Here is a 23,569-nt window from a genome sequence, read left to right on the forward strand (position 1 = left end):
CAGTTGGGTTTTGGAATGTTCGGCCCCTGCCCTCATCCCAGGTGTTATGCAGAAAACTCATAGCAGAACTTATCTAGTAGGCAATATGCTTTTTACTGATGTCTTCTTTGGGTTTTGCTTCTGCTGTTTTAGGCACATTATTATTCACAGAATACTCATCTGCTTCCCCCTGCACAGCCCAGATGTGCTAGTCAAAACCATGTGGTGTTGGGCTGTGAACAGCCGTGATGTGTGTTACCTCAGGCTGAAGCACTTAAGAGCTGATGAACAACCTTCTACCTCTCTCTTTCTGTTCCATGATGATCCCAAAAGTTGTGAAATGGCAGAGATTGAAAATAAAAGGCTCACAGTTCGCTGAGTCACTGTGGGGAGGAGAGCTGCTTTGAGGGGGACTCTGACTTACAGCACATTCTGAGTGAGCAAGAAAGAAGCCTTGTCTTATTAAACCACTGAGATTTCCAGGTTTGTTTATCACAGCATAATCTAGCCTATGCTGACAAATATAATTGGCTTCTATGGTGATAAACAAATCCATAATCTGTAGTACTAAGTAACCACCTAAACTGTAGTCATTTGGATCTAATTTGCATGAATATTAATTCTCTTAAACAAGAAAGGAAAATAATGATATGCCACAGACTTTATACCTTCAGAATAAGCCACTTGTTCATTAATTTTTAATGAGAAACATTCATTATTATGAATTCCTTGACAAGACTTTGATTTTTTGGGGTAAATGATGACCATAATTAAGCTCCTCATAATGAACACAGCAATTTTTAAACAGTACAATTTATATAATGTTTCTCCTCTGGGAGGCTCAGTTTTCTTAATAAAAAGCAACAGTGGATATATGGGTAAGTTTTCATAATGCATGAGGGTTTGGAGTCATTATTATGGTCTTCACTACTCTCATTGGTTCATTCATTGTTACGATACATATCCTCTCTGCACTTTTTGTGCAGAACTTCAAGACTGAATTTCAAAATAGGAAAATTTAACTAATAAAATGCTGGGTTACTGCAACATAATTTTTTCCCCCTACAGGGCCTTCTTGTTATCATGGGCATAATAGCTTCATTTATCTATATAGTTTAAAATCTTTTATTCTGTCATTCAATTAGACAACACACAAATGTATTTGCGCCTACCCTAAAGTCAATCATTAATTAAAATACTAAAACTATTTTTCGGTAGCATTTGATATCAGGGGAAGAAAAGGATAAGAACAGAAATCTGTTTGCTCCATTAGGAAATCCCTAATGGTTTGCATATTACTCTAGATTGCAGCAGAAAAAGTTTGCTAGATGATGCTTGTCTACATAAAATAAACTTTCCGTAGTTCCTTACCATGATATTCTGGAAACTATTAACACCACTGCTTTGCTCATCTCATCTGTAGCAAAAACAAATAGGAACAGACAAGTTTAAAGGTAAAGAGGCCCAAACTGGGCAGATCCAGGCTGACCTCTAACTCAATGTCCCCCTTTTGTCCTACCCTACAGGTCAGATGTCAACTAGCATTGGAATCCCAATGCAAAATTATTGTTTTCATTGCTGTTTCTTCTAGGTAAAGCATGGTCCCCTTTGAGAACTTTTACTAGCTGACTTCTTCCCTGCTCTGCAACTACCTCCATCTACCCTAACTTGCATCCTGATGCTCCTCAGCCTATTCTGTTTTTTCCCATAGTACTTTTCACTTTCTAAAATACTATATACTTACTATATTTGCCAGCTATTGTCACTACCACACTAGAAGTCCTGAAAGAGCAATGATTTTTGTATACCTCTGATTTATTGATATAAAGATCGGCACATAGAAGGTATTCAGTAAATATCTTCAAGTAAATCAATGAGTAAATGAATAAATTAAAGTTTCCCTGGTCCAGTAAAAATAAAACACTCTAAGCCTTATTTTCTTAATGCCTTTTTCCCTTTCCAAATCCCATTTTGCCTCTGGCTGTCTTGTCCAGGAGTTTCATTCATTCTTGAATTGCCCTTGTCAGCTATCAAACATGGCTGACCTGCTCCACAATTCTCAATCTCTTAGACCCTGATCAATGTCTTCCTTTCTTGGCATGGTATCTCTCTGGGTAGAATATCAAGGCAATTTTCTTTTTCTTTTCTTTATTTTTTTTTTTAAGATTTTATTTATTTATTCATGAGAGACACAGAGAGAGAGAGAGAGGGAGGGAGCCCAATGTGGGACTTGATCCCAGGACCCCAGGATCATGACCTGAGCTGAAGGCAGATACTCAACCACTGAACCACCCAGGTGCCTCAACCAAGGTAATTTTCTATTCATATTCCCTGTCGAGAAACGGTGAGGTCTTATGATGGATTTTGGTGAACGTTACAAATTTTAGCTGAGATTATTTAAAAACTAATCTTAAAGTTACTTTAAAAAGATTTTGTTTTGTAAAAGTAACGCATGCACAGGGTGATTTAGAAAAGAAGAAAATGGAATCACCCATAACTCTGCTATGGGATAAATCCACAGTTAATAATTTAAATTACATTATCTATCATTTTTCTTATAACTGAACTGACTGCTTAAGTTAAAACCAACCAGTTAATTCACAAAAACAGAGTTCAAGTGACCACATTTTATAAAGTCCTCCAAAGCTTACAAGGGGATACAATAAGAAAAGGAATAAAAATAGAATGCTGGGAATTAGGAAAAAGAGTGTTTCATAAACGAGGGGCAGACTTGCTGAGTTCTCTGACCCCAAGTCACTGTGACACAATTTGAACTTGTTCATATACAGAGCTGGTATCCACAAAAAGGGCTTTGTAGGGAAATGATTTTCCAGAAAGTAAGGAGGATCTAAATATAGGGCAAATTAATTACACTATTCAGTGGTGCTAGAATGACGGACTACATTCATCCCCCTTTATCTGTAGGGGATATGTTCCCAGAGCCTCAGTAGATGCCAGTGGAGACCATGGATGGTATGAAACCCCATATATATTTTGTTTTTCCCTTACATAATACCCACACTAAAATTTAATTCATAAACTAGGCACCGTAAGAGATTAACAATAACTAAAAATAAAGTAGAACAATTGTTACAATATATTGCACTAAACAATATGTGAATGTGGCCTCTTTCTCAAGATATCTTATTGTACTATTCTTACCCTTCTTCTTGTGATGATGTGAGAGGAAAAAAAATGCCTACATATTGAGTGTGGTTAGAAGAAGTCAGGTGAATGTGACATAGAGTTAGGCTACTACTTACCCTCCAAAGATGTCAGAAGGAGGCTCATCTGTTTTCCGACTCCAGTTGACCACAGGAATTTGAAGCTGTAGAAAGCAAAACCAAAAATAAGAGAAGGGGTACACTGCTGTATTCTAGTTTCCCAGGGACTTAGGAGTTTTTTGGGAGGATGGTTCTTCAGTGCTAAAATTGAGACAGCCCCAAGTAAACTGAAACAAGTTGGTTACCTGGGGAGGCATCTGAGGAAAATATATATGTTTGTATGAAAGGCCTGCCTTACATAATTACTTAGTATTTGGTCAGTAGAAGTGTAATTAGGAAGTCCTTTTTGATTGCAACACTTAAATAAGCTTCAATAAAATGATCACAGAAGGAAGGTAAAACAGGGAGCATTCATCAAAACTAAAAAAACAAAAAACAAAAAAAAAAAAACCTAAATCAAAAGTCAGGTGGGCTGAAGCTGATGTCAAGAGAGTGGAATCATCTTCATTTCACTCAACTGTAGGAAATCAGTGCTTATCAATGTCTTTGCATCTGCCAGGCAGAGTCTGCAATAAGGAAAAATGCAATTCAAGTGATTTGGGTTAACTGAGAAGTAGAAAAAAGACCCCTTTCCTACAGACCCTGACTGGAACATAATGGTCAGCTGTGCCATGCAAAACAGGCTTCAGATGGAGTCAATCTTAAGTCTATTAGAAAAAAGAAAGAAAGATGGTATATTTGCTCCTCAAATTACTGAAACGACTATGTTGTCTCTGAGCGATGTGTAATAGGAAGAGCAAAAAGGTAAAATTGTGAGCACTCAGAATGCCCCATTTGTGTTTGTTTACTAATTTTCATCAGGAAAGTGGTTGTCAGAATGTTCTACCCATGAAAACAAATTAAGAACAATTTAGAGGAGTGCTGGTGTGCCTCAGTTGGTTAAGCGTCTGCCTTTGGCTCAGATCATGAACTCAGGGACCTAGGATTGAGACCCACTTTGGGCTCTATGCTCAGTGAGGAGTCTGCTTCTCCCTCTCTCTCTGAGTTCTCGCTCTTAAATAAATAAGTAAGTAAGTAAGTAAATAAATAAATAAATACGTAAATAAATAAATTTTAAAAAGAACAACTTAGAAATCCTCTGGCTCTTGAGAGAATGATAGAATTAAAAATTGGAATTTAAATTAAGAGATTTTTCAAAAGTCAAAATTCAAGGGTTAAAAGAAAAGAACATTATGGAGTTATAACACTGTCTTTACCAAAGTCTTTATAAAATGGATGAGGTTTTTGAAATAATCTAAACATTAGTTTTATGTTAGATATTCCCAAGGTGCTAAATAGATGCCTTTTTAAGGAAATAGGTACTTGTGTTAAGGAAGTGGTAAAACAAGATGAGCTTTAACAGAAGCACATATCTACTGTAGGAATTCTCTAGAGCTATCACAGTTACACTAATAACTCACTATCAGTAAAATACAAATGAGGGGGCACCTGGTGGCTCAGTCTGTTAAGCATCTGCCTCCAGCTCAGGCCATGATCCTGGGGTCTTGGGATCAAGCCTCATGTGGGGCTCACTGCTCAGTGGGGAGTCTGCTTTGCCTTCTCTCTTTACCCCTCCCTCCTGCTTGCTCTCTTTCTCTCTCTCTCAAATAAATTAATAAAACCTTTTTTAAAAATACAAATAAGAACTTATACATAACAAATAGACTAAAATCAGAGATTCCCTAACCTTACTTGAATTCAAAATACCAGTTTCCCTCTTAAGTAATTATAACTCATATTTGAGTATCACTTTCAAATTTATTTTCCCAACCACAGTGATTTAGGTGTTAAGATTATTCCCATTTCACACACAAGGACTGAGGCTGAAGATATTTGTGGCTTATTCAAACTTTCACCTAGCTCAGGGACAAGGATTGCACTCAGGTCCTTTGGCTGTAGATGTTATCCTATAAATGTAAAACAAACTCTCAGTGTAATCTAATGATCTTCTGACTATTAAAGAGACAGCACCCTTTCCAAGATGCCCTTTGCTTTACATTAGTAGGTGTAGAAAGTCTACATCACTCATGTCAGCAATTGCAATGGCCAGAGACTTATTACCACTTTCATCTTAAGACTCTCATGAAACCTCAGGGGTTGAGGCTGAAAAATCAGTGCCAGATGGCTTTAGGATAAATATTCCTGAAAATTCTGCTACTGTCAAGTCACCCCAATGGAAATGTCCTTGATGCTGATAAAGATGGAGATAACATAGGCAGGCCATCTGTCCTAGCCACATGGCTTTTAATAAGGAAAATCTCTGAGGGTACAATGAAAGAAGACTAGATACAGGGGGGGGAGCATCTAGGAGACATTCTTGTGTGTCTGCTGGTCATTAGCTAATTATGAATGCAGAAAATTAAGACAAGTTTCCAAAAGTTGTCCCATTTGGAGAGATTAGCTACTATTACTGAACATGGAGAAAAATGGTTGATTAAAAAATCACTTTTGTTGACAAATCTGCTTCAAAGAAGTTCAGTAAGCATCATCATAATTCTTTTACCAGCATGTATTACTTCACTTTTTCCCCAAATCTATTTGAGGTGGCTTTTAGCAAAAGATATAAATGAGAAAAATTGGACTAGAAAGACAACACCTGAACATGGTCAGAAATGATCATTGAAGGCAGCCGGTATATTGCAACCAACTGGTACAGAATTGTGATTATGACAGCAAATTTTTAAATCAGATTAGGGGCATTACAAACATTTCAGACTTTCTTTTTTTTAATATTTTATTTCTTTTTTCATGAGAGACACAGAGAGAGAGAGGCAGAGACACAGGAAGAGGGAGAAGCAGGCTCCATGCAGGGAGCCCAATGTGGGACTCGATCCTGGGACTCCAGGATCACACCCTGAGCCAAAGGCAGACACTCAACTGCTGAGCCACCCAGGCATCCCCATTTCAGACTTTCTTATAATCAAGAAAATGCCTAATAATGTGATATTAGGAAATTTAAAATCATTTGTTTTCTCTTTGATAGTGACATGAAATCCACACATGACTTCTTTCTGTGGGCTTCATCATGGCATTGTAATCACACTTTGGCAGCCTGGAAACCAGATTTTCAGGAAAACATGTAAGGTAATGAACATTCTTAGCCGGTGGAATCTTCCTGGAAGCACACATCAGTGAGAGATGATTGTCATAGGTACCCCAATGATGTGCATTCACTGATGCATTTTGGCAGGGTCAGAAATGTCAAGGCTAAAGGAAAATTTGTTTAGGGCTCTTGTACTTTTTTGCTTTAAAATAGAATGACAGTTTTTGATATATGATTCCAAGAAGCAGAGCCACTGATAGCCGCCTCTTCTATATGCCTTAGAACCATCATTTCAATGAAGAATCTAAGTTTCAGGTTGGAATTTATGTTCAATTGCTTAGTGGTGGTATTTCTCAGTAGCTGTTCAATCTCTGTTGTTGTCCAGCCTTTCGGTAATAGAATACCTCCATGTCATCATCGTCAGAAGGTGTGCTGGGGCATCAATAATCAACCACAGTGTCAACTCCAAGACTTCCTACTTCAGCAGATGTTCAACTTTGTCAGTTAATGGTGACCTTAGTGTTGTGGTACTTTTTTCATGGTATCTCTATGCCAAAAGAAATACTTAGGTAATAGTTGTTTATTAAGTCCTTAGGTCCAAACAATATGTATTTGTGTCCTAATAAGCCAATAACCATCTGAAACAAATAGTACACATATATTGAATGACAAAAAATACTATTTTTATTTTATTCTTAGGTAACCACAATTATTTACTAAGAAGACAGGTGCACCTACTGTACACCTCACAGCTTCTTAAACTTGGAATCACATACTGTCATGCTCAAAATTTCTTGGTCCACATGATTTTGGCATAGTACTTGCTTTATACCATAGTACCTGCTAAATATCCAGCTACATAAAGATATGGTGTCATCAAAGAAATGTAGTGGAATTTCACGTTGACAAAATATCAACTCCCTGGAACTACTAGTCTGCATGGTTCCAAATTTCTTGTGACCAAATATTGTCATGCCCCTCAACAATTTAAATTTTCCGTGGTGCCCTCTGAGCTCACTGCAACATGCTCAGTCGCCTTGGTGGGGAGGTGGGGAGCTGCGGTTCCACAGAGTTGTTGTGACAAGATGTGTGAGCAAAATGATAATATTACTGAGCCATTGCACTCAAGAGACTGATCAAATTAAAAGCAGAAGCCATGGTGAGCATCTTCTCGGAAGTCACAGCTTGAATGGATTAAAGAGGGAACATGGGCATTGTGGACAGCTTGGCTTGTAAACCAGGGGAATGGTTTTTGTTCTCAACAAAAAGAAATGAAACTATAAAAAACATTGTTTGCTGCTGGCCTGGCTTTCTGGAGGGCTAGGTGAGGAATATTTTTGAGGTGGATTAGACACTTTAAGATCTAAATGCATCATCTGAACTTTCTAAATCGCTCATTGGGAAGCTCGAATCATACATTCTCCTTCTCTTTATATTTTTCTTTGCATTTTATCTCAATCTCTTCAGGTGGGTATTCTGTACAAATCATGATAGTCGGTTGCAACTCTTTAAAACTTTGGCCTTCTATACATGCCAGTCAAATGAGCCTTACCTTAGGCTGTGCCACAGTTTAAGTGCTTTCTGAACGAAAGATTCAGCAGAAAAAAAAAGTTTCAGCAGCAATCCGCACTAGTGTTGAAGAAGATCAAAACAAAAAATTGAATTACTGAAGTCTAGACATTCAGGGAAATCATATACTAATGAGACCTCATCATTTCTACGTTTCACTCTGTTCAAATTTGCTAAAGAGCTTTGGGGCAAGCAATCAATCGAGGAAAACAAGACCTTAGCAATGATTAACACCTGAGCTGGTTTTTCATTAAAAAAATTCATGATAACATGTTATTCACGAAGGTTTGCTGGGTCACAGATATGTGTCGGAACACAGAGTATTGTGTTCTGATGGAATTTAAATTTTGCCCTGGCCAAGCTGCCAATTAACCTCATGGTTGTAGGTCAAAGCCATCTTGCTTCCCTGGACCTTGCTCCCAGGACTGACATGTACAAGGGTGGATGTGGGTTTGAGTTTCAGCACTGAATATTCGAAGAACTTCCCTGCAAAAGAATATTTTGATTTCTTTTGAAGAGGAAAACATAAATTTCATTGACCCAGCCAGTCAAATAGGTGAATTAAAGAAAGAGAGCATTGCTGCTGAGTTTTTTTTTTTTTTTAATTTGTGGTAAAAATACAAACAAACCATAAACAAAATTTACCATCTTAACCACTGATAAGCGTAGATCTCAGTAATGTTAAGTATATTCACATGGTTGTGTAACCAGTCTCCAGAACTCCTCCATTTTGCAAAACTGAAACCCTATATCCATTAAACAATAACTCCCCTCCCACCAACCCTGGCAACTACCTTTCTACTTTGTGTCTCTATGATTTCAACCACTCTTAATACCTTGTATAAACAGAATCATACAGTATTTGTCTTTTTGTGATTGGCTAATATCACTTAGCATGTCTTTGAGTTTCATCCAAGTTGTTGCATATTGCAGGATTTACTTCCCTTTAAAGGCTAAATAACATTTTATTGCATGTATATGCCACATTTTGTTTATTCAGTCATCTGTCTGTGGACACTTTGGTTGCTTCTACCTTTTGGCTATTATGAATAGTGCTGTTACGAATGTAGATGTAACCACTCCTGAGTTATAAAGGAGAGGAATGCATATTTATTTTCCCAGAGCCCCAAGGAAATGACAGTACTGTCAATACCCTTCTGATTTCATCTAGAGAGTTTCCAGAGGTAAGGGAAGTAGGTCACCAGGGTGCTTAAACTTCATTCTGGGGGACCGAAGGGAGGATTATTTGAAATATCATTTCCAGATGTGTCTTGGGCCTAAAATGTATTTCCTTCTGTTTTATTACCAGTCATTACAGGAGACAACAGAGAAAGAGAAAAACAACATTATGTCTTCCGAAATGTGAAAGGTCTTTGCCATTGGACAGTTTTAATGTGAACTTGAATCTCCATACACAAGTCTCATTTTTAATTAGTTACAGATCCAAACCTTTGTGAAAAGATATTCTCTAAGGGATTTCAAAATTTTAGCCCCTCATTATCATTACATCTGTCCCACTTCAAAAGTGTTACACCAAAGGATATTAATATCTGTGAAAATTTATATCTGAGTCAAGTCTGACCTTTTTTAAGTGATAGGCTCAGAACTTTTCAAGGAAGCCTTTTTTTTTCCTTTTTCCTTTTTTTGTGAAAGGAAGTCACCCTTTAAACCAGATTAAGGCTCCTCCTGAGTCTTGGTGTTCAATCACTAATTAAATACATAAAGTGTATATTTTTGACTTAGAAGCAGCAAAATATTGCCTGATAGCTCAAGCTACTTCTGTACTTCCCATATTTGCATTTTGTTTGTTTGTTTTTATACATTCTGCTACCTCAAGCACTTTTTCTGTGCGAGTTATATAAAGCTCTGTTGAGTGCATCTAGAAAATCTTTTAATGAAGAAAGGCTTTCAACATCACTGACAATTTTTTTTTATTATATTCACATATAAAATTTTTGGAGAAATGTCATCAGGGGGATCCATTCCAAATTAGATGTGCACTTTGAAATAGGAGAAACAAGTTCTGCTAGAATAAGAAAATAAATCACTCAGAATTATAATTTCCATTTTCCTCTATCTGATAAATATAGGTGTAGAAGGCCCATGTATGCATTACCCCAGGTAAAATGCCATACTTACGGCTGTTAGATCAGCACTTTCCATAGGAATGCCATGTGAGCCATACACATCATTTCAATTTTTCTAGTAGCCACATTAAAAAGTAAAAAGAAATAGGTGAAATTTATTTTTGAAATGTATTTTCTTTAACCAATATATCCAAAATTATCATTTCCAGAAGTAATCAGAATAAAAGTTGCTTAAGAGGAATATCATCCTTTTGGTGTTACAGCTTTGGTTATATATCTCAATTTGGACTATCCATATTTCGAGGCTCAATAGTCACATGTGACTAACGGCCAATATACTGGACAGCACGCATTATATTAGATGGCTATTTTCATTTGAACTTTCTACCTTTCGTAATAGCTTATGGACATTTATATTTACATTTGCATTCTAAATGTTCTAAACTTTAAAAAAGCCCAATCTTCAGACATTGATGAGTATCTCTATCCCACCCACAATATCCTTACAAAGCAATTCTTAGAGATTTCCTATGAGTGAGAGCATCTGGTTTATTTCAAACGATTGAATTAATGGAAATGTAATTCTCAAACAACTTTAAAAGAGCAACACAAACCCCACGTAAGCCAAAAAACACCTGTATATCCTTACGGTAAAGGGATCTGATTGGAATTCAAACCTCAGTCCTCCTGGATAATAAAAGAAAGAAGAGGTGAAAAGTGAGTCAGGATAACATACCATCTGGAATACCTATACTCAGATATTTTAACACGGCACTTATTTTATTTAGATCACATTTAGAGATTTTCTGATGTCCAACGTGTAAAAGATATACCACTATCTTCCCTTGGATTCCAGGATTAAACACACACACACACACATTCACTAGTTTAAAGCTGAACAACATAAATGTAAACTTACATGTAATAATTACTTTTGGGCTTTTTGTACAGAGGAGGATTGAATGGTAAAAGCTGGATCTCATACATTTTCTATTTAGGCTTCCTTGATTTTACAAATGAAGGAGCAGGAAATACTGACTCGCTTGCAGATGACTGCATACCTAGTTAACACCTAGGCTCCAATCTTTTCGTTTTAATAGAGCTAGTGCTTCCTCTTCCCTGCCTTATGCTTCCATCACCTATCTTTTTCTAGTTCTGGCTTTCTTTGGGTGTCATAGTAAGTGCCAAGCCCACTGGATAGTGATCACAACAACCTGGATGATTTTAGGCTTGGTGATTTTCCCAGTTTGTCTCATAACAACTAAGCATTTGTCTAGTCACAACTGGCAAGTCTTGATGTCTTTGAAGACATCCCAAGATGTCTTTGAAGACATCCCAAATATGTCCTAATTTGTCTACTCCTATTTCTACCAGACATACTCTAGGGATGGTAAGTAATCAACAAACCCTGCTGTGGGACTTTGGGAGAAAAAAAACCACAAGAAGAGAATTCCTAAATGAGATAAACATAGAGTTGTAAAAATGCTTGGTACACTGAAGAAAAGACAGAGTTCAGTGCCTCTGGACCATTGAGTCTGTGTCAAGGAGTGGTGACAAAATGGCCAGGGGAGGTAGAAGGGTCACTTTTCGAATGGTCTTGACTGCTGGGCTGGCTACTGAGTTTGCTCTGTAGACAATGGGAAACCAACCATTGATCTGTGTGTGTGTGTGTGTGCACCTGCACATATGCATGTGCATGAACAAGTGTATGTTTTAAGCAGTATGGTGGCATGTTTGGTCTGTGTTCTAGAAAGACAGTTGAGTTAACAATATAGCAGAGGGATTTAAAATAGAAAGGCCAGCTGAGAAATGGTTTCAGTGGATGGTGGGAGAGCTAATTCAGATATTAATTGGTTATAATAATATCTAACATTCATTGAGACTTGTATGCATTGTCTCATTTAAATCTCATCACAGCCATGCAAGGAAAATTGTGCTACTATTCCCATTTTACAGTTAGGAATTAGAGACGTTAAGTAACTTGTTCAAGGATAGGTGACTCATCTATATTAGTTGTGTCTAAGCATTCCTTTAAAATCATGTATCAAAGGCAGCCTGGGTGGCTCAGCGGTTTAGTGCCTCCTTCAGCCCAGGGTGTGATCCTGGAGTCCCGGGATCGAGTCCCACGTCAGGCTCCCTGCATGGAGCCTGCTTCTCCCTCTGCCGTGTCTTTGCCTCTCTCTCTCTCTTTCTCTGTGTCTCTCATGAGTATATAAATAAAATCTTTTAAAAAAATAAAAAAAAATCATGTATCGAATAACTGAAGAAGCTTTGAGCATTCCTTCCCAAGATATGTATTTTAATTTATACATATGCATTACTGTCTATCCATGTATTAAATATAAATAAAGCATATTATTTTTATTACAGCCAAGTGGACTATTTGGTATACTTGCTGGGTTGTAGTCACCCCACTCTGGAGACCATTGTTCTTTATAATTGAATTTGAATGTCATTAGACATTGTATAAGCCTTAAGTCGATGACAGATCTCCTACTTCTCAGACCTGCTGCTTTACAAATTGATGCTAACTTTTTGGCTCCTGAAGGCACCTGAGTTTGAGACCCTATATTAAATCTCCCCATCAAGCTAAACAGGACTACTGTGCATCCCACCACATATAATCCTTGATTTCTTTGTTCATTTTTTACTTATTCTTACAGAAATATCTTTAAATGATTGAGTTTAAAATTTCTTCTAGACATAATTTAGATCACCCAACTTACACAAATGAAAAAAATAAGGCACAGAGGAATATAACAAAATAACTACTGAAATTAGAGGTAGAGCTTGTTAGAGACTCAAGATTAGACCTCAAATTTTTAATGCTCAGTATTTTCCTTTTAGATACATAGGCTACCTTGCTGTTGGCTTAGTATGTAAATTTCTTGAGTGTCCAGATAGCATTTTACTTGCTTGTTAATGTGACTGGCTGTAAAAATGTTTAGTAAATTTTATATGAATATGATAATAATTTAGGATAATAGTTTTGACTCTGGTTTCATTAGAATCACTTGGGGGAAACGTTTAAAACAGAGTAAAGCCCAGGCTCTTGCTTGCAGAGGTTCTTTTTAAATCATTCTGTGATGGCTCATCAGACATTCGTATTTTTAAAAAGCTACTTAGGTGATTCTAATGTGTAGCTAAGGTTCAGATCTCTGATTAAGAACTATCCTGATTTAATGCCTGTCTTAGAGCAATTAGGAGACATACATGGTTGTTAATATTAGGCCTGAAATTGTTATGAAATTGTTTTTAAGCTATAAGCTATATCATAGATATATGAGATAGATAAGATAGATAATTTGAGAATTCCAATTCAAAGGATTGATTTAATAGACGTATATTTAATCTTCCACTTTGTAAACAAAGAACACAAATGTAGTTTTGAAATGACTGAGGAATATATAAAAATTATCATATTCTAGTCTTTGAAAACAATAAAAATATAAATCACTTGGTATAAATCCAAGAAACACTATGTGGCACCTGCAATGAAGACAACCAAAAAACTTTCCTGATGAATATAAAAAAGGAGTCTGATAAAAGAAACATCTCCTGCTCCTGGGTGGAAATGTTCAGTATTTCACATTATCAATAGTCTCCAGTTTAAGAATGGAATTCCAATCAAAATGACTTTTTTGGACTTTTTTGATGTTTCCCTAATTGGGAATTGATTTTAAGGTTAATATAGGGAAGTAAATAAGAACACCAAAGATATTTGCACATAGAAGACAAGAATTGCAGTTGTTAAAAAGCACTTACATCATTAATTCAAAGAGTAGGTACTATGTAAGAACAAACAGATCCATGGTACTGAAAATATATAGAAACAAAATTTAAATGTAAGAATTTAGTGTATTTAAACGGTACCATTTCAAGTCTGGAGAGAAATGAAACTTATTTAATACCAATTTTTAAGAGATTAATTTAACAATTTGGAAAGCAATTATATCTCTATTTGGCAAGTTACACCAAAACAAGTTCCATGGAGATATTAGACAATCAGAGAAAGTAGCAGTGACAATCTAATACTGGTTAGAATATAGGCATTTCTAAGCACAAAAGGAAAAGTAGAAAATAATTTTGGGTGTGTAAAATAGAAAAAGTTCCATAAATACCAAACACACCATAAATGAAATTAAGAACTATAGGCAAACTATGAAAAACTTCTGCAACCAGATGTCAGAGGATATAGAAAGAGTTTTTATGAATCAGTGGGTAGAAGACACACATTTCAACAGGCAGATGGGCAAAAGACAATCAATCTGCAATTCTCACAGGTAGCATTCTAGTGGGTGAGTTAAAATTCAAAACATGTAAAGGATATATACCTCATTGGTAATCAATATAGTAATCAAAACTGAAAAATAAATTAACAACTAAACACTATGTGTATCACATGCCCAATTATTTAAAATAAATTAAAATGTTTATTGTAGAGAGAATTGAAGTTAAAAAGGGCACTCTTGTAATTCCTGTGATTGAGAGGATTCATTTGTGTAATCCTCATGAAGAGCAATTCAGCAATATGAATAAAAAATTTAACAGTATTCTTTGATCTAGAAATTCTACTTCTAGCAATCTATGTCAAAGAAAAATCAGAGATGAATCAAAATTATATTTTTTACAAGTAAAAATTATACTCATTACAATGCTATTCCTAATAGCAAGTGTGAGAAAAACTTAATGTCAACAAATCAGGGAATAATTACATAAATTATGGTAAGCCCTAGTAAAGAATAATTTTTAGGAATGTAAAATCAAGAATCTTATCCAAATATAAAATGAACACATGTAAAAGATTTTATTCTACTCATTAATTAATGAGGAAACTAGTAAAAGTTTAAGACTGACTCAAAGAGCTTTTGAGGAATTAATATTTACTAACAATTTAATAAATGAATATAGTATGATATGCTGATTTAGTTATAAAACTAGTTAATATCCCACAAGGAAATACATCCTAAATTATGGAGCTGTATTTCCTCTTGAAAAGAAAATATTTGTTTTGCAATTGGAAAAAAAAGTCTATAGGTTAACATGTGACTTCAGTAAATTTAAACTATTTATTAAATAGTACAGTTTATTCTTACAGTCTTTGGGAGGATTTGCCTTATTTAACACTGAAAGTATGTGCCATATTTTTGCAGTATTTCCAATTTTTTGTATTTCTTTAACAAGCCACATATAGAAGACTAGAAACCATTAAAATTTGTCGACAAATATTTAGGCACATGGAAAAGTACTGATGCTATTTTGGTAAAAGGGAAAAAAAGAGAAAGTAAAGGATCATGGAGAGTTTAATCCCAGATTTAAAAAACAATAGGCAAAAAAATTGTAAAATATGCACAGAGAAAAACATCATGAACCAAGTTCATCAGAATGTTAATAGTGGGCCTTCTGGTTTCAGCTCTGATATGTAAAGAGCTTAGAAGTCATCACTCCCCTTCTTAGAACAAGAAAAAGCTGACAAACTGGCCCAGCCAAGAGCTGGAGGTTGTAATTAAAATTGCAGGTCAAATCACTACCCTGAAATCTGGAGAGAAAGGCCAATCCAGAGTCACAGTTGACCTTTGCTTGCCTGGAACAGGTGCCTCTGGAGCTCTAAACTGGTAATTTTGACAAACTGCTGGAGGCTGAGTGTGAACTAATTTAAGAAAGAGAAACTCCTGTGGGGGCCATGGTCTTGGGGGCTTCCCACACTTTAGAGTTTTGCTTGCAGAAAATCCACCAGATTCTCGCAGTGAATGGAAAAATGATCTACCTTGTGGCTCTGGTGAGAGTGGGGAAGACTAGCCACTGTGAAATACACCCACCGAGTTCTCCATGTGAAAGGCCTCTTCTCCTCGGCAAAGGGTTTTACCAGAGCTCTATTCCAGCTGGGAGAAGAAATTTCCTGCCATTGTATCCCCTCTAGACTTCCAATCTAATCTAAACTAGGATGAAACAAAAAAGCTACTCCACTGGAAAAGTACTTGTAAAGGTCACGGACCAGAGACGGGGACTCACTAAGAAACAGATTGAATCATAAGATTATAGGACCTGTCCCCTCTCTCACACCTTACCATGACACCATTGGCCTCCAGAATAGTAACAGTGGGTTGTAGCTCAAATACCCTTGAGTGGACTCATGTGTTAAGGGCTCTACTGCAAAAAGTAGTAGAGAAAATGAAAAGGAAAATATGAATAGAGACTTTAGTTAATAATCATATAGTTTCTTAATTACAACAAATACATTATAGTAATGTAAGATTATATAATGAGAAAGACGGAGTGTAGGGTATGTGGGAACTCTCAATATCATCTTTTTATGATTTTTCTGTAAAACTAAACTATTTTAAAATAATGAGTTTATTTTAAAATATTAAAATTGGTTTTCTTTGGGTGGTGGTATTTCTTTGGGAGGTAGTAATTTGTTTTATTTTTATTTTTTATTTTTTTAAAGCTTTTATTCATTCATTCATTCATTCATTCATTCATTCCTGAGAGACACACAGAGAGAGGCAGAGACATAGGCAGAAGGAGAAGCAGGCTCCCTGTGTGGAGCCTGATGTAGAACTCGGTCCCAGGACTGGGGGATCAAGACCTGAGCCAAAGGCAGGTGCTCAACCACTGTTCCATCCAGGTGCCCCCTGGGTAGTAGTATTTAAATTTTTTTTCTCTCTGTATTTTTGAGTGTTCTGCTTGTTTATAAGGAATGTGTATTACTTCTGAAGTAAAAGAAAATGTATTCTATTATTTTAAATTACGTACTTTACATACTTTGTCAAAAAATAAACTATTTTCAGATTGTTTCATATATACATTTTCTTTTTCTCCAGTTACATGGTAGGCTTCCTGAGGGTAAGAATAATAGTCCTTTCTCTCTCTTCTTCCAGCATCCCACCCCCATAATACCTATGTTAGTGCTTTACTCGTAGTCCTAGATCAATACATATTTGTTAAATGACACTAGCTGTACTGATCTGAATTTTTGTTAGGCTGAAAAATTACCAGTTTGATATTTTTATTCAGCTTTATTTTTAAATATTTTATTTATTTATTTAACACAGAATGAGAGAGACAGAGCACAAGCAGGAGGAATAGCAGGCAGAGGGAGAAGGAGAAGCAGGCTCCCGGCAGGAGCAGGGAGCCCAATGTGTGGCTCGATCCCAAGACTCTGGGATCATGACCTGAGCTGAAGGCAGATGCTTAACTGACTGAGCCATCCAGATGCCTCTTTTGTTCAGTTTTGATGTAATCAACTGTATGATCAAAATAGGCATGAAGAAATGAGTCAATAAAACACTAAATTAACAAGGTCAACATGGCTAATTACTGGATGCCTTAGACCTTGATTTGTTTGAAGATTGGTGTCTAATTGTTGGAGAGTTTGTATCAATGCCAATTGATTTGGCCAAGTTGAACTATATAGGGAGTTATGTCAAAAATTGTAAAGGAAGTCCCCAAATAAAACTACTGGTTTAGGAAAAGCTAGCTTTATAGCCTTTGGAGAAGTCAATCCGATAGTGGGCACTGAAAGGATTAATTCAGTATAAATCAACTTTTCACCAAGAGCATAATTTTCAGGAACTTGCCTTTGGGGCTGAGTCCTTTTTAGCCCAGTCTCAGCGCTAACTTCTTTGTCCCCTTTGTGATGACAGAAAGTTTGTACAAAACACTTCTGGCCATGTTTCTGTTAAGTGAGCATGCCAAACCAAACTTGAGTCACAGTTGTCTTTATTTTATGAAGATTTAAAGCCAGCATTGCCCTCACACCCTTCATCCATATATTCAAGAAAGATGGCAGCCAACAGCAGGAGGCCCCAACAGAGCAAGGCCACCCAAATTTCTGCCTGCTGCTAAGGAGTGGTGAGAACACACTTAAAAAAAATCCTTCAAGATTTACTTCACACCCAGGAGCATAATGGGAAATGGCTCAGGGTTCAGGGTTGAGCTTTGTGTGTGGATATGTAAAGTAGCATGCAGCCTTTCTGCCCCAGAAATGACCCTTCTGGACCATCCCTTTATTGGTAGAAAAAAAACGCAGGGAGAGCTGTGTTATAGGCACATGTTGGTGAGGCTTGGATAATTGCTTGCACCTGCCTAACAAAGACATTCTTAAATATTCCCTAGGTGTTCTAGAGAGTTCGAACTGTGTTTCCTCGGCTGCCTTTGCACCCTGAAACTTGGCATTTGAAAATAATAGTTGCTAATGTTTTGAGTGTCTTTTTCTTTATTGTAGGGGTTTTAGTTTTAGTAGAACTAAAATTCAGTTGGTTGAGATAAAACTCCCTCTTCTCCACTCGTCTCAACTGATGACCAAAGGAAACTGACCAAATGTCTTTCCTTTCATGTTATATATACTGATATAATCTGAGCATACAAGGCAATTTGCTGTCAGAAAACAGTATAAATAATGTGTGCCATACTTGAATCACTCCTTACACAAAACCCTTTGTCGCCACACCCCTGTGTTCAGCTCGCTACAATATTCTTGGCTTTGACTGCCACACAACTGGGCTCATTTTGAGTAGTACGCCTTACTGTTAATTTCCTCCCCCATTCTGTTTTGGAATTAACTTGTTAAATTAATCTCATCTTCATTTATTTTACAGTGTCTTCATGTTTAAATGCTGATTTTATGAACATCTGTTTCCACCACTGTTGCAAACCCATTACTTTTATGAGCTATACATATTTTAAAGAGATTTACTGCTGACCTTTGTTGGTGAATTGAATGTTTTTGTTGTCAGTAACATATCTGTAATTGATGCCATTGTTACTGCCACCCAGATAGTGGTTTCAAATGAGAGATGTTTGGGGGAATCTTTTTACTTAAACACATTAAATCAGACAGGCATCACTTTAAAATTGTGTGGCTTCGGAAAAGTAGAAGCGTGTTAAATCTTGCAGCACAAGGGAAAGGTAAACAGCCACTCAATTTTCCTCTACTTTGAAACAGTTTTAAAGTTGTGTATTTGCTAAAAGTGATTTTTTTTCTTCCCAGGACTTGTCATTTAATACTACAATTGGGGAAACTGCATTACTACTTATATAATCGCTATGTGACTGTCATTTAATAATACAATTGGGGAAACTGCATTACTACTTATATAACTGCTATGTGACTGTCGATAAATCCATCAATCAAAGTACGATGAATTGTTCATTCAGCTTTCCATCCCTTAGAAAAAAATATTGTTTTTCAGAGTCCAAGAGTAGGGTGAAACACTACCTAAGCATTCAACCTCCAGTCTCTGGGGAGACCTTTTGAATTCTCTCTGTGTGTCGGGGATCTAGTAAAAAGTGAAAGAAATTTTGTCTCTAACAGCAAGCTGACAAAAGTGGGAGGATGTTCAAAATCACTCCCAAGTATGTAGGCTGAGTCTCGCCTTCATCCTGGAGAAGGTAATCAGAATTGGATAGCCTACTGGAACCGGATGGAAAAGCCATACCCGTAAAGATGACAAGTTTATTCTCAAATCCCTTCTATAGAAAATTTGCTTCTGTTTGTTTATGACTATTTCTGTTCTGTTCACAGTGATGTATTCCCAATTCTGGTATCAGAAGAATTTGGTTTACCTAACAAATTATCTACAATTGTGTGTCATACTGTCTCTGTAAATCAGAAATAAATATCTAAACTCTGATGGATAATGCATTTTTTTGTTTCTATTTGTGATTCTTTAAGTCTTAGATAATGAAAGAGTGATTAGCATATGATAGGCTGCTAATTGTCTTTTCAAGACATTACATTATGAAATAATGTTATTAAAGTTCAAAAGGACACAATAGTGATGTAAAATTGTAGAAATTATATATTTAAATTAATTTTTTCATACTAATAAAATACTGTCTTGTTACTTTTCATAATTCAAAACATAAAATGATATTTTTATACTTTCAAGCACAGGAAATATTGTAAATCACAGTTATGATATCTATGTTATATGTCTTTTACCATTTGCATTATCTGATAAGAAAAAAAAAAGAATGCATTGCTCTTGCCTTTTTTTTTTTTTTTTTTTTTTTATTTATGATAGTCACAGAGAGAGAGAGGCAGAGGCACAGGCAGAGGGAGAAGCAGGCTCCATGCACCGGGAGCCCGACGTGGGATTCGATCCCGGGTCTCCAGGATCGCGCCCTGGGCCAAAGACAGGCACCAAACCGCTGCGCCACCCAGGGATCCCATGCTCTTGCCTTTTTATCATCAAATTGCTCTCCTTTTTATCCACTTCCTTGTTATAAAAATAGTACATACCTATTGTAGAAATCTTGGAAGATACAGAAAAATAGCAGAAATAAATCAAAATTTTCTGCCATAAAGTGTAATTACTTCAAACATTCAAAAATAATACCTTTTGAATACGGTTTTGTATCTCAATTTTATCACCAACCAGTATAACATCTCCTACATTATCGTAAACTTTACAAAAAAACATGTTTTTATACTTGTACATTTTCCATCAGAGACTTTTGTAATACCATATTTAATTATTCATTAAAAATTATTTGTCTAATTTTGTACATATAGGTTGTTTCTGATTTTTTAAAACATCACAAATAATATTGTAATAAATATTTTTGCATGTAAATCTCTTGGCACATAGCTAAAATTTCCTTCTGGATAAATTTGTGAAATAATTTATGGGGCGATATGTTAATTTTGCCATAAGTGATGTATATATTTGAAAGTCTCAAAATCTCCCATGAAAAAAAGACATACTTCCTGATTTACAGTCCTGTAGCAGAGTATGAGAATCATTTTACATGCTCATTTGTGCTGACTGGCTATTGGGTCTTCAAAAAAAACAAAACAAAACAAAACAAAATTCAAACTTTGATAGATGAAACATATTTCATTATTATCTTAATTTGCATTTTAAAAATTCTTGAGATTTAGATTTTTAAAAATTGATATTTACCATTACTATGCTTCTTTTGAGATTTGCTGTTTATTTCTTCAGTCCATTTTTCTATGAGTTGTTTATTTCTTATTGAATTATAAGAGCTCTTTGTATATTAAGGATACCAGCCAATAATATTTATGTGGCAAGCATTTTTTCTATTTGTTGCTTGTCTTTCTGTGTATAAAACATATAGAAGTTAATTTTTATGTCACCAAATCTATTTCTTTTTTCTCTAATCTGCTTTAGCAGCCTTCTGGCATTCAGAGATGATTTAATTATTTTATGATTTTTTTTTCTTATATAAATGTTTATCAGAAATTTACTTTGGGGTATGGGTGAAGTGAAGATTTTACTTAATTTTTTTCCATACAGTGAACTAATTTTTCCTGGTCAATTCGTCCAGTACTCTGCCCTCATTATTTCATCTTTACCAAGTACATTATTCATACATATCCCAGGGTCTTTTGGGGCTTCTCCCTGCTGCTTTATTGACTATTCTTATTGCCTTTTAATAGTCATCACATTATAATATAATACATTTGTTAGAATAGGTTGAATAAATCCCCCCCCCCCATCCTTGGGATGCTCCCAAAGTACCTAATATGACAGTATTATCCAACATGAAAAATATCACATTCTTTAATGAAAAATTTTCTTTCTTTAGCAGTAAGATGTACTCATTTTTGAATTTCACCTCTGAAATGGAGATCTGTCTTCCAATCAGTGTTAGCAAAAAGCAGTCATACAATAGTCACTAATACATGCACTTACTTGGTCTTTGCTATTCATATTGCTCTCACTTCAATTACATTTTGTGCATTGCTGATATTAACACATGTTGAATTTATACAATTTAAGATGTCCTCAAGATTATACCGTGTTCATTAAAAAGAAGTTACGGTATATGCAGAAGACATGAAAACTAATCAAAAGGCAGATTTGTTGTTGGAAGAGAGACTTAAATTTCATTTTATTTAGCAAGAGAAACACCTATGCACTTTATCTGACCTAAGCAAAGCGGTTACCTTTCAGTAGATGAAGCAATTACTAAGATCCAAGAAAAGGATTGCTTATCATGCACTCAATACAACTAAAGACAGGAAAAGTTGCCAAATCCTTTGGAATAGATGAAAGAAAATTCAAAGCAATGAGGAACATAGGTGACTGGGTCATGCATTGTGTGGAACTACTTTTTAAGGCATCACACATTATCAGAATCTTCTTCCTGACTTTGAACAGAAGCTACTTACCTTCCAGCACCATATCTGGTTGAGTAAAATAGCATTGGTATCAAAACTTGCATAGTAGGTATAAGTGACTTAGAAGAAAATATTAGAAATAACAGTGCAGCACTTTTGAAAAATTCTGAGTTATCAATTCTCTTTAAGTCACTGGGGATGATATGACAAAATTTCTGTCTAAATTGTATTAAAATGTAATTGCCAGCATTGATTGGTACAACATAAAATAATGATGCATCTTATGATGAACACATGGTGTTTTAGATTAGATGTAAAACAGTAGCTGCCATAATTTTCTTCTTTGGCAATTTATTGCACACACAGGGGAACCTGCCTTTGCCTATGAACAGAGTTGAAGTCCCAACAAGTATAGTATTAATAAAGTTCTTGAAGGACATACACTCAACTTCTACATAGAAAACCACTATCTCTCTTAGTAACCCTGAGAACGTGAAAGTGGTTCTTCTAAATCTAACTCATATCTAGGGCTTGACTTGCCAAGTTACTTTCACTTACAGTAATTTTTTAGACAGCCCCCAGGTCGTTTGGGACAATTTGTGTGTCCACCTTTGCATGACTCCTATTTATACTTTCTAACAGGACCTTCAGTCTCCTGGTACTCAAAATGACTTCTCTTCTGTGAAGCCTTCTCAGAATTATCAGAAAATGGATGGCTTCTACTCTCTTACCCTGAGATGAGTTTGAATTTGAGAGTCTACTTCCTCATTTGTGTACTTAACGTAGATTCCAAAAACAAATTTTATCTCACTTGTTCTACCTTTACCAATCTCTCTCGTGCTTGTTGCTAAGAGCTTTGGACAACTGTCCCCTGTTTGGTGGTTGGTATTCTCTTGTTGCCAGGGACCTCCTCCATGTGACTGTCTTCCTAGATCTTTCTGGGTTTTCTTTTATTCCCTTTTCTGTATTATCTGGTACTTTTGGCATTCTTAAGAAAGTGTCAAATGGCTCCTTTACCTTTTGCCTTTTTCCACCCCATCTTCCTTTGTACTAAATTTGCAATCTCTGGAACATGGTCATTACCCGAATGCCAAATGTAGGTCAATTGATGTTGCTGTGAAAAGCACTATAAAAGGGAAGTGTGTAGCTTCTTTGTGCTTATTACAGAGAAAAGACAAGATATACAATGCTGCTTGAGAAAAAAAAGGTAGCTGTGTGCTTTAGCTCTTACTAGGTAGTATCACTCCAAAAATTGTTAAGAAAATAAAAGTTTAATAAATTGTACACACAGTGTGTTCAACATACTATAACGTAATTTAAAATAATCCTCTTTTTCTACTACCTTGTGATACCAGCTTTACCTTATACGTGATTCTTATACCTGTCATGCTGTCATGTATTCTGTATTATAATTTTATCTCTTCTGAAATCCTAAACCCTGTGTTATAAGGCACAGAATCAGGAATTACTTTAGGGTAGGAAGAGTCTTGCTTCTTTAGAGGTTTGGTCGTTTAAAAATATATCCATAATGCTT

Source organism: Canis aureus, chromosome 1 (assembly GCF_053574225.1).
Source record: "Canis aureus isolate CA01 chromosome 1, VMU_Caureus_v.1.0, whole genome shotgun sequence".
Lineage (NCBI taxonomy): Eukaryota > Metazoa > Chordata > Mammalia > Carnivora > Canidae > Canis > Canis aureus.